We start from the raw sequence: 15,561 nt of genomic DNA on the forward strand, positions 1-15,561 counted from the left end.
ATTTTCCTACTCATCCAATATTATGCTGAGAACTTCTGAAAGTTAGATGGATGTAATGGACCCAGTGCTTCCCTTCAAGGAGTGTAAACATATTAATGGCATAAAATACTCAATAACAAAGGTCAACCAATATTTAAAATCAGTGTCTGAGAAATCACAATACAAAGAAAATCTTCATATGGTTAAAGGACAAGAGGAGAGAAAGAGCACATCATTATGTTGCATTTACATGCCCATGATTTACATGTTTATTTAATCTCTCCTAATATGATAGAAATGCATTTCCAAACTTTACAAGAAGAGAAACAAAGGCTCAGAATTGTTAAATAATCTAATTAAGTCATCCTTGGATTTGAAATCCAGATATTTACTTCTTGCCATTACACTAGATATTTTAGACTTCATGAAGAAATTGGAGGAAGCCCCGCTGCCCCCACTACCCCTGCTGCATGAGTTGCTGGTAGGACTTGTCCAAGCAGGTGGTCGAGGTTCACGCTAAGACTAAATATTAGGGGAGACTTTCAAGATGTTGGAAGAGTAAGACATGGAGATCACCCTCCTCCTCATGAATACATCAGAAATACATCTACATGTGGAACAACTCCTACAGAACACTGACTGAATGCTGGCAGAAGACCTCAGACTTCCCAAAACGCAAGAAAATCCCCCATGTACCTGGGTAAGGCAAAAGAAAAAGGAAGAAACAGAGACAAAAGAATAGGGACAGAATCTGCACCACTGGGAGGGAGCTGTGAAGGAGGAAAAGTTTCCACACACTAGGAAGCCCTTTCACTGGCACAGAGTTGGGGTGGCAAGGGGAAGCTTTGGAACTATGGAGGAGAGGGAAGCAACAGGGGTGCAGAGGGCAAAACAGTGAGATTCCCACACAGAGGGTGGGTGTCAACCAGCACTCACCAGTCTGAGAGGCTTGTCTGCTCACCCGCTGACCAGGACAGGTGGGGGCTGGGAGCTGAAGCTCGGGGTTTGGAGGTCAGATCCCATGGGGAGGACTGGGGTTGGCTGCATGAACACAGCCTGAAGGGGGTGAGTGCAACACAACTAGCCAGGAGGGAGGCTGGGAAAATGTCTGGACCTGCCTCATAGGCAAGAGACTATTGTTTTGGGGTGCGCTAGGAGAGGGGATTCAGAGCACCATCTAAATGAGCTCCAGAGATGGGCACAAGCCACTGCTATCAGTGCAGACACCAGAGACGGGCATGAAATGCTAAAGCTGCTACTACAGCCACCAAGAAGCCTGTGTGCAAGCACAGATACTATCCACACCTCCCCTCCCAGGATCCTGTGCAGCTCCCCACTGCCAGGGTCCTGCGATCCGGGGACATCTTCCCCTTGAGAACACACGGCATGCCTCAGGCTGTTGCAATGTCATACTGGCCTCTGCTGATGCAGGCTCGCTCCACATTGCATACAATCCCTCACCCTGGCCTGAATAAGTCACAGCCCCCTAATAAGCTGCTAATTTAACCCTGTCCTATATGAGCAAAGAACAGACGCCCTCAAGCGACCTATGCTCAGAGGCGGTGCCAGATCCAAAGCTGAGCCCCAGGAGCTGTGAACACAAGGAAGAGAAAGGGAAATCTCTCCCAGCAGTCTCAGGAACAGCGGATTAAATATCCACAATCAACTTGATATACCCTGCATCTGTGGAACACCTGAATAGGCAACAAATCATCCCAAAATTGAGGTGGTGGACTTTGGGCACAAAGACATATATTTTTTTTTCCTTCTTCTCTTTTTGTGAGTGTGTATGTGTATGCTTCTTTGTGTGATTTTGTACGTATAGCTTTGCTTTTACCATTTGTCCTACAGTTCTATGACTTTTTGTTTTGTTTTGTTTTTATATAGTTTTTAGGGCTTGTTATCATTGGTGGATTTGTTTTTTGGTTTGGTTGTTCTCTTCTCTCTTTTGTTCTTTTTTATTACTTTATAATCTTTTTATTTTTAATAAATATTGTTTTATTCTATAATTTTAAAACTTTATTTTATTTTTATTTTTCTTTCTTTTTGATTTCCTTTTCTTCTGAGCCTTGTGCCTGATGATAGGGTTTTGGTGCTCTGACCAGGTGTCAGGCCTGTGTCTCTGAGGTGGGAGAGCTGAATTCAGGACTTTGGTCCACAAGAGACCTCCCAGCTCCACATAATATCAAACAGTTAAAGCTCTCACAGAGATCTCCATCTCAAAGCTAAGACCAGCTCCACTCAACGACCAGCAAACTACAGTGCTGGACACCCTATGCTAAACAACTAACAAGACAGGAACACAACATCAACCAATAGCAGAGAGGCTGCCTAAAATCATAAAAAGGTCACAGACACCCCCAAAAAACACCACCAGGCACAGACCTGCTCACCAGAAAGAAAAGATCCAGATTCATCCACAAGAATACAGGCACTAGTCCCCTCCACCAGGAAGCCAACACAACCCACTGAACCAATAGTAGCCACTGGGGGCAGACAACAAAAATAATGGGAACAACTAACATGCAGCCTGCAGAAAGGAGACCACAAACAGAGTCAGTTAAGCAAAAAGAGAATACAGAGAAACACAAAGCAGATGAAGGAGCAAGGTAAACACCCACCAGACCAAACAAATGAGGAGGAAATAACCAGTCTCCCTGAAAAACAATTCAGAGTAATGAGAGTAAAGATGATCCAAAATCTTGGAAATAGAATGGAGAAAATACAAGAAAAGTATAGCAAGGAACCAGAAGAACTAAAAAGCAAAGAAACAATGATGAACAATACAATAAACGAAATTACAAATTATCTAGAAGGAATCAACAGCAGAATAACTGAGGGAGAAGAGAGATAAGTGACCTGGAAGATAAGATAGTGGAAATAACTACTACAAAGCAGAATAAAGAAAAAAAGAATGAGAAGAATTGAAGACAGTCTCAGAGACTTCTGGGACAATATTAAACACCACAACATTCGAATTATAGGGGTCCCAGAAGAAGAAGAGTAAAAGAAAGTGTCTGAGAAAATATTTAAAGAGATTATAGTTGAAAACTTCTCTAATATGGGAAAGGAAATAGTTAATCAAGTCCAGGAAGCACAGAGAGTCCCTTACAGGACAAATCCAAGGTGAAACACGCCAAGACACATTTTAATAAAACTATCAAAAATTAAATACAAAGAAAAAAATTAAAAGCATCAAGGAAAAAACAACAAATAACATACAAAGGAATACCATAGGTTAACAGCTTATCTTTCAGAAGAAACTCTGCAAGCCAGAAGGGAGGGGCAGGACATATTTAAAGGGATGAAAGGGGAAAACATACAACCAAGATTACTCTACCCAGCAAGGATTTAATTAAGATTTGATGGAGAAATTAAAACCTTTACAGACAAGCAAAAGCTAAGAGAATTCAGAATGACCAAACCAGCTTTACAACAAATGCTAGAGGAACTTCTCTAAGCAGGAAACACAAGAGGAGGAAAATACCTACAATAACAAACACAAAACAATTAAGAAAATGATAATAGGAACATACATATCAATAATTACATTAAATAAATTGGATTAAATACTCTACCTAAAAGCCATAGACTGGCTGAATGGATATGGAAACAAGACCCATATATATGCTGTCTACAAGAGACTCACTTCAGACTTAAGGACACATACAGACTAAAAGTGAGGGGATGGAAAAATATATTCTATGCATATGGAAATCAAAAGAAAGCTGGAGTAGCAGTTCTCATATAAGAGAAGATATACTTTAAAATAAAGACTATTACAAGAGACAAAGAAGGACACTACAAAATTATCAAGGGATCAATCCAAGAAGAAGATAAAACAGTAGTAAATATTTATGTACCCAACATAGGAGTAACCCAATACATAAGGCAAATGTTAACAGCCATAAAAGGGGAAACTGACAGTAACACAATCATAGTAGGGGATTTTAACACCCCACTTTCACCATTGGGCAGATCATACAACATTAAAATAAATAAGGAAACACAAGCTTTAAATGTTATATTAAACAAGATTAACTTAATTGATATTTATAGCACATTCCATTCAAAAACAATAGAATACACTTTCTTCTCAAGTTCTCATGGAACATTCTCATGGATAGATCATATCCTGGGATACAAATCAAGCCTTGTAAATTTAAGAACATTGAAATGGTATCCAGTATCTTTTCTGACTACTGTGCTATGAGACTAGATATCAATTACAGGGAAAAATCTGTAAAAAAATACAAATACATGGAGGCTTAACAATACCCTACTTAATAACACAGATATCCTGGAATAAATCCAAGAGGAAATAAAAAATGCATAGAAACAAATGACAATGAAACACAATGACCCAAAACCTATGGGATGCAGCAAAAGTAGTTCTAAGAGGGCAGTTTATAGCAATACAATTCTACCTCAAGAAACAAGAAACATCTCAAGTAAACAACCTAACCCTACAGCTAAAGCAAGGGTTAGAGAAAGGGTTAGAGAAAGAAGAACCAAAAATCCCGAAGTTAGCAGAAGGAAAGAAATCATAAAGATCAGATAAGAAATAAATAAAAAAAGAAGCCATCTTTGATAGCAAAGATCAATAAAACTAAAACCTGGTTCTTTGAGAAGATAAACAATATTAATAAACCATTAGCCAGACTCATCAAGAAAAAAAAAAGGGTGAAGACTCATATGAACAGAATTAGAAATGAAAAAGAAGTAGCAACGGACACTGCAGAAAAAGAAAGGATCATGAGAGATTACTACAAGCAACTCTAGGCCAATAAAATGGAGAATCTGGAAGAAATGGACAAATTCTTAGAAAAGCATAACTTTCCATGACTGAACCAGGCTGGTTCTTTGAGAAGATAAACAATATTAATAAACCATTAGCCAGACTCATCAAGAAAAAAAGGGGGAAGCCTCAAATGAACAGAAATAGAAATGAAAAAGGAGAAGTAGCAACTGACACTGCAGAAATAGAAAGGATCATGAGAGATTACTGCAAGCAACTCTAAGCCAATAAAATTGACAACCTGAAAGAAATGGACAAATTCTCAGAAAAGCATAACCTTCTGTGACTGAACCAGGAAGAAACAGAAAATATAAACAGAACAATCAGAAGCACTGAAATTGAAACTGTGATTAAAAATCTTCCAACAAACAAGAGCCCAGGACCAGATGGCTTCACAGGCGAATTCTATCAAATATTTGGAGAAGACCTAACACCTATCCTCCTCAAACTCTTCCAAAACTCTTCCTTCCCCTTCCAGATGGAGGAGCACTCCAAAACTCATTCTACAAAGCCACCATCACCGAGATACAAAAACCAGACAAAGTTTTCACAAGAAAAGAAAGCTACAGACTTATATCAGTGATGAACATAGATGGAAAAATCCTCAACAAATTCTAGCAAATAGAATCCAACAGCACATGAAAAGGATCATATACCATGATCAAGTGGGGTTTATCCCAGGAATGCAAGGATTCATCAATATATACAAATCAATCAATGTGATACACCATATTAACAAATTGAAGGGTAAAACCATATGATAATCTCAATAGATGCAGAAAAAAGCTTTTGACAAAATTCAGTACCCATTTATGATAAAAACTCTCCAGAAAGTAGGCATAGACAGAACTTACCTCAATATAATAAAGACCATATATGACAAACCCACAGGCAACATCATTTTTCAATGGTGAAAAAGTGAAACCATTTCATCTAAGATCAGGAAGAAGGCAAGTTCGCCCACTATCATCACTATTATTCAACATAGTTTTGGAAGTTTTAGCCACAGCAATAAGAAATGAAAAGAAATAAAAGAATTCAAATCAGAAAAGAAGTAAAGCTGTCACTGTTTGCAGATGACATGATACTATATATATAGAATCCTAAAGATGCTATCAGAAAACCACCAGAGCTAATCAATGAATTTGGTAAGGTAGCAGGATACAAAATTAATGCCCAGAAATCTCTTGCATTCCTATACACTAATGATGAAAAATCTGAAAGAGAAATTAAGGAAACACTCCCATTTACCATTGTGACAATAATAATAATATACTTGGAATAAACCTACCTAAGGAGACAAAAGACCTGTATGCAGAAAACTATAAGACACCAATGAAAGACAGTAAAGATGATAGAAACAGATAGAGAGACATAACTTGTTCTTGGACTGGAAGAATTAACATTTTGAAAATGACTATACTACACAAAGCAATCTACAGATTCAATGCAATCCTTATCAAACTACCAATGGCATTTTTCACATAACTAGAACAAAAAATTTCACACTTTGTATGGAAACACAAAAGACCCTGAATAGCGAAAGAAAACTTGAGAAGGAAAATGGAGCTGGAGGAATCAGGCTCCCTGACTTCAGACTATACTACAAAGCTACAGTAATCAGGATAGTATGGTACTGGCACAAAAACAGAAATATAGATCAATGGAACAGGATAGAAAGCCCAGAGATCAACCTACACACATATGGTCAACTTATCTTTGATAAAGTTGGCAAAAATATACAGTGGAGAAAAGACACCCTCTTCAATAAGTGGTTCTGGGAAAACAGGAAAACTACATGTAAAAGAATGAAATTAAAATACTCCATACACAAAAATAAACTGAAAATCGATTAAATACCTAAATATTAAGCCAGGCGCTATAAAACTCTTAGAGGAAAACATAGAAAGAACACTCTATGACATAGATCACAGCAAGATCATTTTTGACCAACCTTCTAGAGAAATGGAAATAAAAACAAAAATAAACAAATTGGACTTAATGAAACTTAAAAGCTTTTGCACAGCAAAGGACACCATAAACAAGATGAAAATACATTTCTCCTCAGATGGGATAAAATATTTGCAAACGAAGCAACTGACAAAAGATTAATCTCCAAAATATACAGGCAGCTTATTCAGCTTAATATCAAAAAATAAACAACCCAATCCATAAATGGGCAGAAGACCTACATAGACATTTCTCCAAAGAAGACATACAGATTACAAACAAACACATGAAAGGATGCTCAACATCACTCATCATTAGAGAAATGCAAATCAAAACTACCTCACACTGGTCAGAATGGCCATCATCAAAAAATCTACAAACATTATATGCTGGAGAGGGAGTGGATAAAAGGGAACCATCTTGCGCTGTTGGTGGGAATGTAAATTGATACAGTCATTATGAAGAACAGTATGGAGGTTCCTTAAAAATCTAAAAGTTGAACTACCATACGACCCAGCAATCCCACTACTGGGCCTATACCCTGAGAAAACCATAATTCAGAAAGAGTCATGTACCATAATGTTCACTGCAGGACTATTACAATAGTCAGGACATGGAAGGAACCCAAATGTCCATCAACAGATGAATGGATAAAGAAGACATGGCACAAATCTTCAATGGAATATTACTCAGCCATAAAAAGGAACAAAATTGAGTTTTTGTAGTGAGGTGGATGGACCTAGAGTCTGTCATACAGAGTAAGGTAAGTCAGAGAGAGGAAAACAAATACTGTATGCTAACACATATATATGGAATCTAAAAGGAAATAAATGGTTCTGACGATCCTAAGGGCAGGACAAAAATAAAGACACAGACATAGAGAATGGACTTGAGGACACTGGGAGGAGGAAGGGTAAGATGGGACGAAGTGAGAGAGTAGCTTTGACATATATACACTACCAAATGTAAAATAGATAGCTAGTGGGAAGCAGCTGCATCACACAGGGAGATCAGCTCAGTGCTTTGTGACCACCTAGAAGAGTGGGATAGGGAGGGTGGGAGAGAGATGTAAGATGGAGGGAATATATGTATACATATATCTGATTGTTATACAGCAGCAACTAACCCAACATTGTCAATCAATTATACTCCAATAAAGGTGTTAAGAAATAATTATGCAAATAACAAAAAAAATTGTTTGGGGTTCAGTGTAGAAGCAAAGACCTAATTTTACTATAAAGTGGTGCCCCCAATGAGCCTGAAGAAATAAGATGACTCAGCATTAGGCCTGATGGCATCTGTACCATTCAGGGGGCTTCACTATTTAGATGTTTTTCTTCAACTAAATGCCTGAAAATATGTCTCAAGGGGGTTAATATTTTTAACCTTAAACTGTCATTTTATTTCTGGGAATCTAGCCTAAAAGGCAAAAATCCTTAATGTGGAAAACACTTATGCACAAAGATGTTTATCATAGTTTTCTATGAAATAGTCCAAAATTGGAATCAACCCAGAGGTACAACACTAGGAGCAGGTCAATAATATCATATATCCACTTGATACATTATCATGTAGCCACAAGGAGTGATGCTTGAAAGTGATTGTGCTAACATGAAAAAATGCCGGAGATAAAGAGTTTAGTGAAAATAGATGTGTACTTCTCTGTATAATAGAACACAAATAACAACAGTCCCTACAAGGAGTGGGGGAAATGAGATTTAAATGAACCAATGGGTTGGCACTGGTTGTATTTGTTTGATGTTGTCAGGTTATTAATCTTCTTTTATGATATTTTCATATCTTTCAAATTTTCATAAATGGGAACTTGGGTTATTGAAAACTACACAAAAACTCTAAAGGAAAAACTCAAAATAATGAGGTGGCAGAGAGTTTTTAGACATTCCTTCTGATGAGCTCCTGGCATGGATCCTTCCCCTTCAATAACTGTTGTGTGGTATTGAGAGTCCAGAAGCAAGAGACAGCAAAGAGGTGGCTCAGGAAAGGGGTCCTGGCCAGACCAGGTTGGGGTACACATTGTGAGCAGATCATCTCCCACCCTTGTCTGTGGAAATTCAGAGCAGGGTCATGTGCTTTATTTCTGGGTTCTCCTCTGTCTGGCACATCTCTGGGTCCAAGTGGGTACCAAGCAGTGTTTGCTGACTTTAGAATCAGTGGGAAGAAACTATAGCAAATTCCAACTGTCACATTACAGAATATTTACGTTATGCTTTTAGTGTGTTTTTTTGGATTTTGAGGAAAAAATGAAAACAAGTTGGCTCTAGAGGGTGTGGAGAAAAGGGAACCCTCTTACACTGTTTGTGGGAATGTAAATCAGTGCAGCCACTATGGAGAACAGTATGGAGGTTCCTCAAAAAACTAAAAATAGAGTTGCCATATGATCCAGCAATCCCACTTGGGCATATATCCAGACGAAACTATATTTCAAAAAGATACATACACCCTTATGTTCGTAGCAGCCCTATTTACAATAGCCAAGACATGGAACCAACTGAAATGCCCATAGACAGATGAATAGATAAAGAAGATGTGGTATATATATATATATATATATATATATATATATATATATATATATATATATATATATATATATATATATATATATATATATATATATATATATATATTACTCAGCCTTGAAAAGAATGAAATAAAGCCATTTGCAGCAAAAGGCATGGACCTGGAGATTATCATACAAAGTGAAGTAAGTCAGAAAGAGAAAGACAAATACCATATGTTATCACTTATATGTGGAATCTAAAATATAACACAAATGAACTTCTCTATGTAACAGAAACAGACTCACAGATATAGAGAACAGACTTGTGGTTGCCAAGGGGGAGGAGGGGTTGGGGGATGGGTGGATTGGGAGTTTAGGATTAGCAGATGTAAACTGTGAAATATAGGATGTATAAACAACAATGTCCTACTATACAGCACATGGAACTATATTCAGTATCCTGTGATAAAATAATGGAAAAGAATATGAAAAAGAATATGTATATATATACATATATATGTATATAACTGAGTCACTTTGTTGTATTCTAGAAGTTAATACAACATTGTAAATAAACTATGCTTCAATAAAATTTTTAAAAATAAAAAAAAATGAATTACAGAGATAAAAAATGCCAGTGATGTTTTAAAGGAATAGTGAATAAACCACCCTCTCTGAAACAGTTGTCTCTTTCTAATGCTAACTGTAAAATAAAAATACTCATATTCACTATTATTTGCACAGAGTTTTAACATTTACACAAGAAGTTTACATATATTATCTTGTTTGAGTTTCATGATAACCCTGTGAGTTAAGCGGGAAAGATATTTTCACTAACATGCCCCATTTCATAGGTGAAAAACCTGAGGCAGTGATCTTAGATATAAGTGATCTAATATCTTAAAATTAGTAATGGCCAGGATAAAAATGGAATCTAAAAGATGGCGGAAGAGTAAGATGCGGAGATCACCTTCCTCCCCATGGATACACCTGAAATACAGCTACACGTGGAACAACTCCTACAGAACACCTACTGAACGCTGGCAGAAGACCCCAGACCTCCCAAAAGGCAAGAAATTCCCCACATACCTGGGTAGGGCAAAGCGGAGAGATTCCCGCACAGAGGATTGGTGCCAAGCGGCACTCACCAGCCCGAGAGACTTGTCTGCTCACACGCCGGGGCGGGCGGTGCTGGAAGCTAAGGCTCGGGCTTCGGTCGGAGCGCAGGGAGAGGACTGCGGCTGGCGGCGAGAACTCAGCCTGAAGGAGGCTGGTGTGCCACAGCTAGCCGGCAGGGAGTCCGGGAAAACTCTGGAGCTGCCGAAGAGGCAAGAGACTTTTTCTTCCCTCTTGGTTTCCTGGTGCGCGAAGAGAGGGGATTAAGAGCGCTGCTTAAAGGGGCTCCACAGACAGGCGCGAGTCACGACTGAAAGCGCGGAGCCCAGTGACGGGCGTGGGACGCTGGGGCTGCTGCTGCTGCCACCGGGAGGCCTGTGTGCGAGCGCAGGTCACTGTCCACACCGCCCTTCCGGGAGCCTGTGCAGCCCGCCACTGCCGGGGTCACGGGATCCAGGGGCGGCTTCCCTGGGAGAACGCACTGGCGCGCCTCGGGCTGGTGCAAGGTCACGCCGAACTCTGCCACTGCAGGCTCGCCCTGCACTCCGTGCCCCTCCCTCCCGCCCGGCCTGAGTGAGCCAGAGTCCCCGAACAGGCTGCTCCTTTAGCCCTGTCCTGCCTGAGCGAAGAACAGACGCCCTCTGGCGACCTACACGCAGAGGCGGGGCCAAATCCAAAGCTGAGACCCAGGAGCTGTGAGAACAAAGAAGAGAAAGGGAAACCTCTCCCAGCAGCCTCAGAAGCAGCGGATTAAAGCTCCACAATCAACTTGATGTACCCTGCATCTGTGGAATACATGAATAGACAACAAATCATCCCAAATTGAGGAGCCAGGAGTCAGTGCTGTGCCTCTGAGGTGAGAGAGCCAACTTCAGGACACTGGTCCACAAGAGACCTCCCAGCTCCACATAATATCAAACGGCGAAAATCTTCCAGAGATCTCCATCTCAACACCAGCACCCAGCTTCACTCAACGACCAGCAAGCTACAATGCTGGACACCCTATGCCAAACAACTAGCAAGACAGGAACACAACGCCACCCATTAGCAGAGAGGTGGCCTAAACTCATAAAAAGTCTGCAGACACCCCAAAACACACCACCAGATGTGGACCTGCCCACCAGAAAGACAAGATCCAGCCTCATCCACCAGAACACAGGCACTAGTCCCCTCCACCAGGAAGCCTACACAACCCACTAAACCAACCTTAGCCACTGGGGTAAGACACCAAAAACAACGGGAACTACGAACCTGCAGCCTGCAAAAAGGAGACCCCAAACACAGTAACATACGCAAAATGAGAAGACAGAAAAACACACAGCAGGAGAAGGAGCAAGATAAAAACACACCAGACCTAACAAATGAAGAGGTAATAGGCAGTCTACCTGAAAAAGAATTCAGAATAATGATGGTAAAGATGATCCAAGATTCTATTTCCCAGATCCAAAATCTTGGAAAAAGAATAGACAAAATGCAAGAAACAGTTAACAAGGACCTAGAAGAACTAAAGATGAATCAAGCATCGATTAAAAACACAATACATGAAATACAAAATACTGTAGATGGGATCAATAGCAGAATAACTGAGGCAGAAGAACGGATAAGTGAGGTAGAAGATAAAATAGTGGAAATAACTGCTGCAGAGCAAAATAAAGAAAAAAGAATGAAAAGAACAGAGCACAGTCTCAGAGACCTCTGGGACAACATTAAACACACAACATTCGAATTATAGGGGTTTCAGAAGAAAAAGAGAAAGGGAAAGGGACTGAGAATATATTTGAAGAGATTATAGTTGAAAACTTCCCTAATATGGGAAAGGAAATAGTTCATCAAGTCCAGGAGGCACAGAGAGTCCCATACAGAATAAATCCAAGGAGAAATACGCCAAGACACATATTAATCAAACTGTCAAAAATTAAACACAAAGAAATCATATTAAAAGCAGCAAGGCAAAAACAACAAATAACACACAAGGGAATCCCCATCAGGATAACAGCTGATCTCTCAGCAGAAACTCTACAAGCCAGAAGGGAGTGTCAGGACATAATTAAAGTGATGAAGGAGAGAAACCTGCAGCCAAGATTACTCTACCCAGCAAGGATCTCATTCAGATTTGATGGAGAAATTAAAACCTTTACAGACAAGCAAAATCTGAGAGAGTTCAGCACCACCAAACCAGCTTTACAACAAATGCTAAAGGAACTTCTCTAGGCAAGAAACACAACAGAAGGAAAAGACCTACAATAACGAACCCAAAACAATTAAGAAAATGGGAATAGGAACACACATATCGATAATTACCTTAAATGTAAATGGACTAAATGCTCCCACCAAAAGACACAGATTGGTTGAATGGATACAAAAACAAGACCCATCTATATGCTGTCTACAAGAGACCCACTTCAGACCTAGAGACACATACAGACTGAAAGTAAGGGGATGGAAAAAGATATTCCATGCAAATGGAAACCAAAAGAAAGCTGGAGTAGCAATTCTCATATCAGACAAAATAGACTTTAAAATAAAGACTACTAGAAGAGACAAAGAAGAACACTACATAATGATCAAGGGATCGATCCAAGAAGAAGATATAACAATTGTAAATATTTATGCACCAAACATAGGAGCACCTCAATACATAAGGCAAATACTAACAGCCATAAAAGGAGAAATCGACAGTAACACACTCATAGTAGGGGACTTTAACACCCCACTTTCACCAATGGACAGATCATCCAAAATGAAAATAAATAAGGAAACACAAGCTTTAAATGATACATTAAACAAGATGGACTTAATTGATATTTATAGGACATTCCATCCAAAAACAACAGAATACACATTTTTCTCAAGTGCTCATGGAACATTCTCCAGGATAGATCATATCTTGGGTCACAAATCAAGCCTTGGTAAATTTAAGAAAATTGAAATTGTATCAAGTATCTTTTCTGACCCCAATGCTATGAGACTAGATATCAATTACAGGAAAAGAGCTGTAAAAAATACAAACACATGGAGGCTAAACAATACACTACTCAATAACGAAGTGATCACTGAAGAAATCAAAGAGGAAATTTAAAAATACCTAGAAACAAATGACAATGGAGACACAACGACCCAAAACCTATGGGATGCAGCAAAAGCAGTTCTAAGAGGGAAGTTTATAGCAATACAATCCCACCTTAAGAAACAGGAAACATCTCGAATAAACAACCTAACCTTGTACCTAAAGCAATTAGAGGAAGAAGAACAAAAACATCCCAAAGTTAGCAGAAGGAAAGAAATCATAAAAATCAGATCAGAAATAAATGAAAAAGAAATGAAGGAAATGATAGCAAAGATCAATAAAACTAAAAGCTGGTTCTTTGAGAAGATAAACAAAATTGATAAACGATTAGCCAGACTCATCAAGAAAAAAAGGGAGAAGACTCAAATCAATAGAATTAGAAATGAAAAAGGAGAAGTAACAACTGACACTGCAGAAATACAAAAGATCATGAGAGATTACTACAAGCAACTCTATGCCAATAAAATGGACAACCTGGAAGAAATGGACAAATTCTTAGAAATGCACAACCTGCCAAGACTGAATCAGGAAAAAATAGAAAATATGAACAGACCAATCACAAGCACTGAACTTGAAACTGTGATTAAAAATCTTCCAATAAACAAAAGCCCAGGACCAGATGGCTTCACAGGTGAATTCTATCAAGCATTTAGAGAAGAGCTAACACCTATCCGTCTCAAACTCTTCCAAAATATAGCAGAGGGGGGAATACTCCCAAACTCATTCTACGAGGCCACCATCACCTTGTACCAAAACCAGACAAGGATGTCACAAAGAAAGAAAACTACAGGGCAATATAACTGATGAACATAGATGCAAACATCCTCAACAAAATACTAGCAAACAGAATCCAACAGCACATTAAAAGGATCATACACCATGATCAAGTGGGGTTTATTCCAGGAATGCAAGGATTCTTCAATATTTGCAAATCAATCAACGTGATACACCATATTAACAAATTGAAGGCGAAAAACCATATGATCATCTCAATAGATGCAGAGAAAGCTTTCGACAAAATTCAACACCCATTTATGATAAAAACCCTGCAGAAAGTAGGCATAGAGGGAACTTTCCTCAACATAATAAAGGCCATAGATGACAAACCCACAGCCAGCATCGTCCTCAATGGTGAAAAACTGAAACTATTTCCACTAAGATCAGGAACAAGACAAGGTTGCCCACTCTCACCACTCTTATTCAACCTAGTTTTGGAAGTTTTAGCCACAGCAATCAGAGAAGAAAAGGAAATAAAAGCAATCCAAATCAGAAAAGAAGAAGTAAAGCTGTCACTGCTTGCAGATGACATGATACTATACACAGAGAATCCTAAAGATGCTACCAGAAAACTAATAGAGCTAATCAATGAATTTGGTCAAGTTGCAGGATATAACATTAATGCACAGAAATCTCTGGCATTCCTATATACTAATGATGAAAAATCTGAAAGTGAAATCAAGGAAACACTCCCATTTACCATTGCAACAAAAAGAATAAAATATCTAGGAATAAACCTACCTAAGGAGACAAGAGACCTGTATGCAGAAAATTATAAGACACTGATGAAAGAAATTAAATATGATACAAATAGATGGAGAGATGCACCATGTTCTTGGATTGGAAGAATCAACATTGTGAAAATGACTCTACTACCCAAAGCAATCTACAGATTCAATGCAATCCCTATCAAACTACCACTGGCATTTTTCACAGAACTAGAGCAAAAAATTTCACAATTTGCATGGAATCACAAAAGACCCCGAATAGCCAAAGCAATCTTGAGAACAAAAAATGGAGCTGGAGGAATCATGGTCCCTGACTTCAGACTATACTACAAAGCTACAGTAATCAAGACAGTATGGTACTGGCACAAAAACAGAAAGATAGATCAATGGAACAGGATAGAAAGCACAGAGATAAACCCACGGACATATGGTCACCTTGTCTTTGATAAAGGAGGCAGGAATGTACAGTGGAGAAAGGACAGTCTCTTCAATAAGTGGTGCTGGGAAAACTGGATAGGGACATGTAAAAGTATGAGATTAGATCACTCCCTAACACCATACACAAAAATACGCTCAAAATGGATTAAAGACCTAAATGTAAGGCCAGACACTATCAAACTCTTAG

The sequence above is a fragment of the Mesoplodon mirus genome, assembly GCF_964341445.2.
Source record: "Mesoplodon mirus genome assembly, chromosome: 7".
Lineage (NCBI taxonomy): Eukaryota > Metazoa > Chordata > Mammalia > Artiodactyla > Ziphiidae > Mesoplodon > Mesoplodon mirus.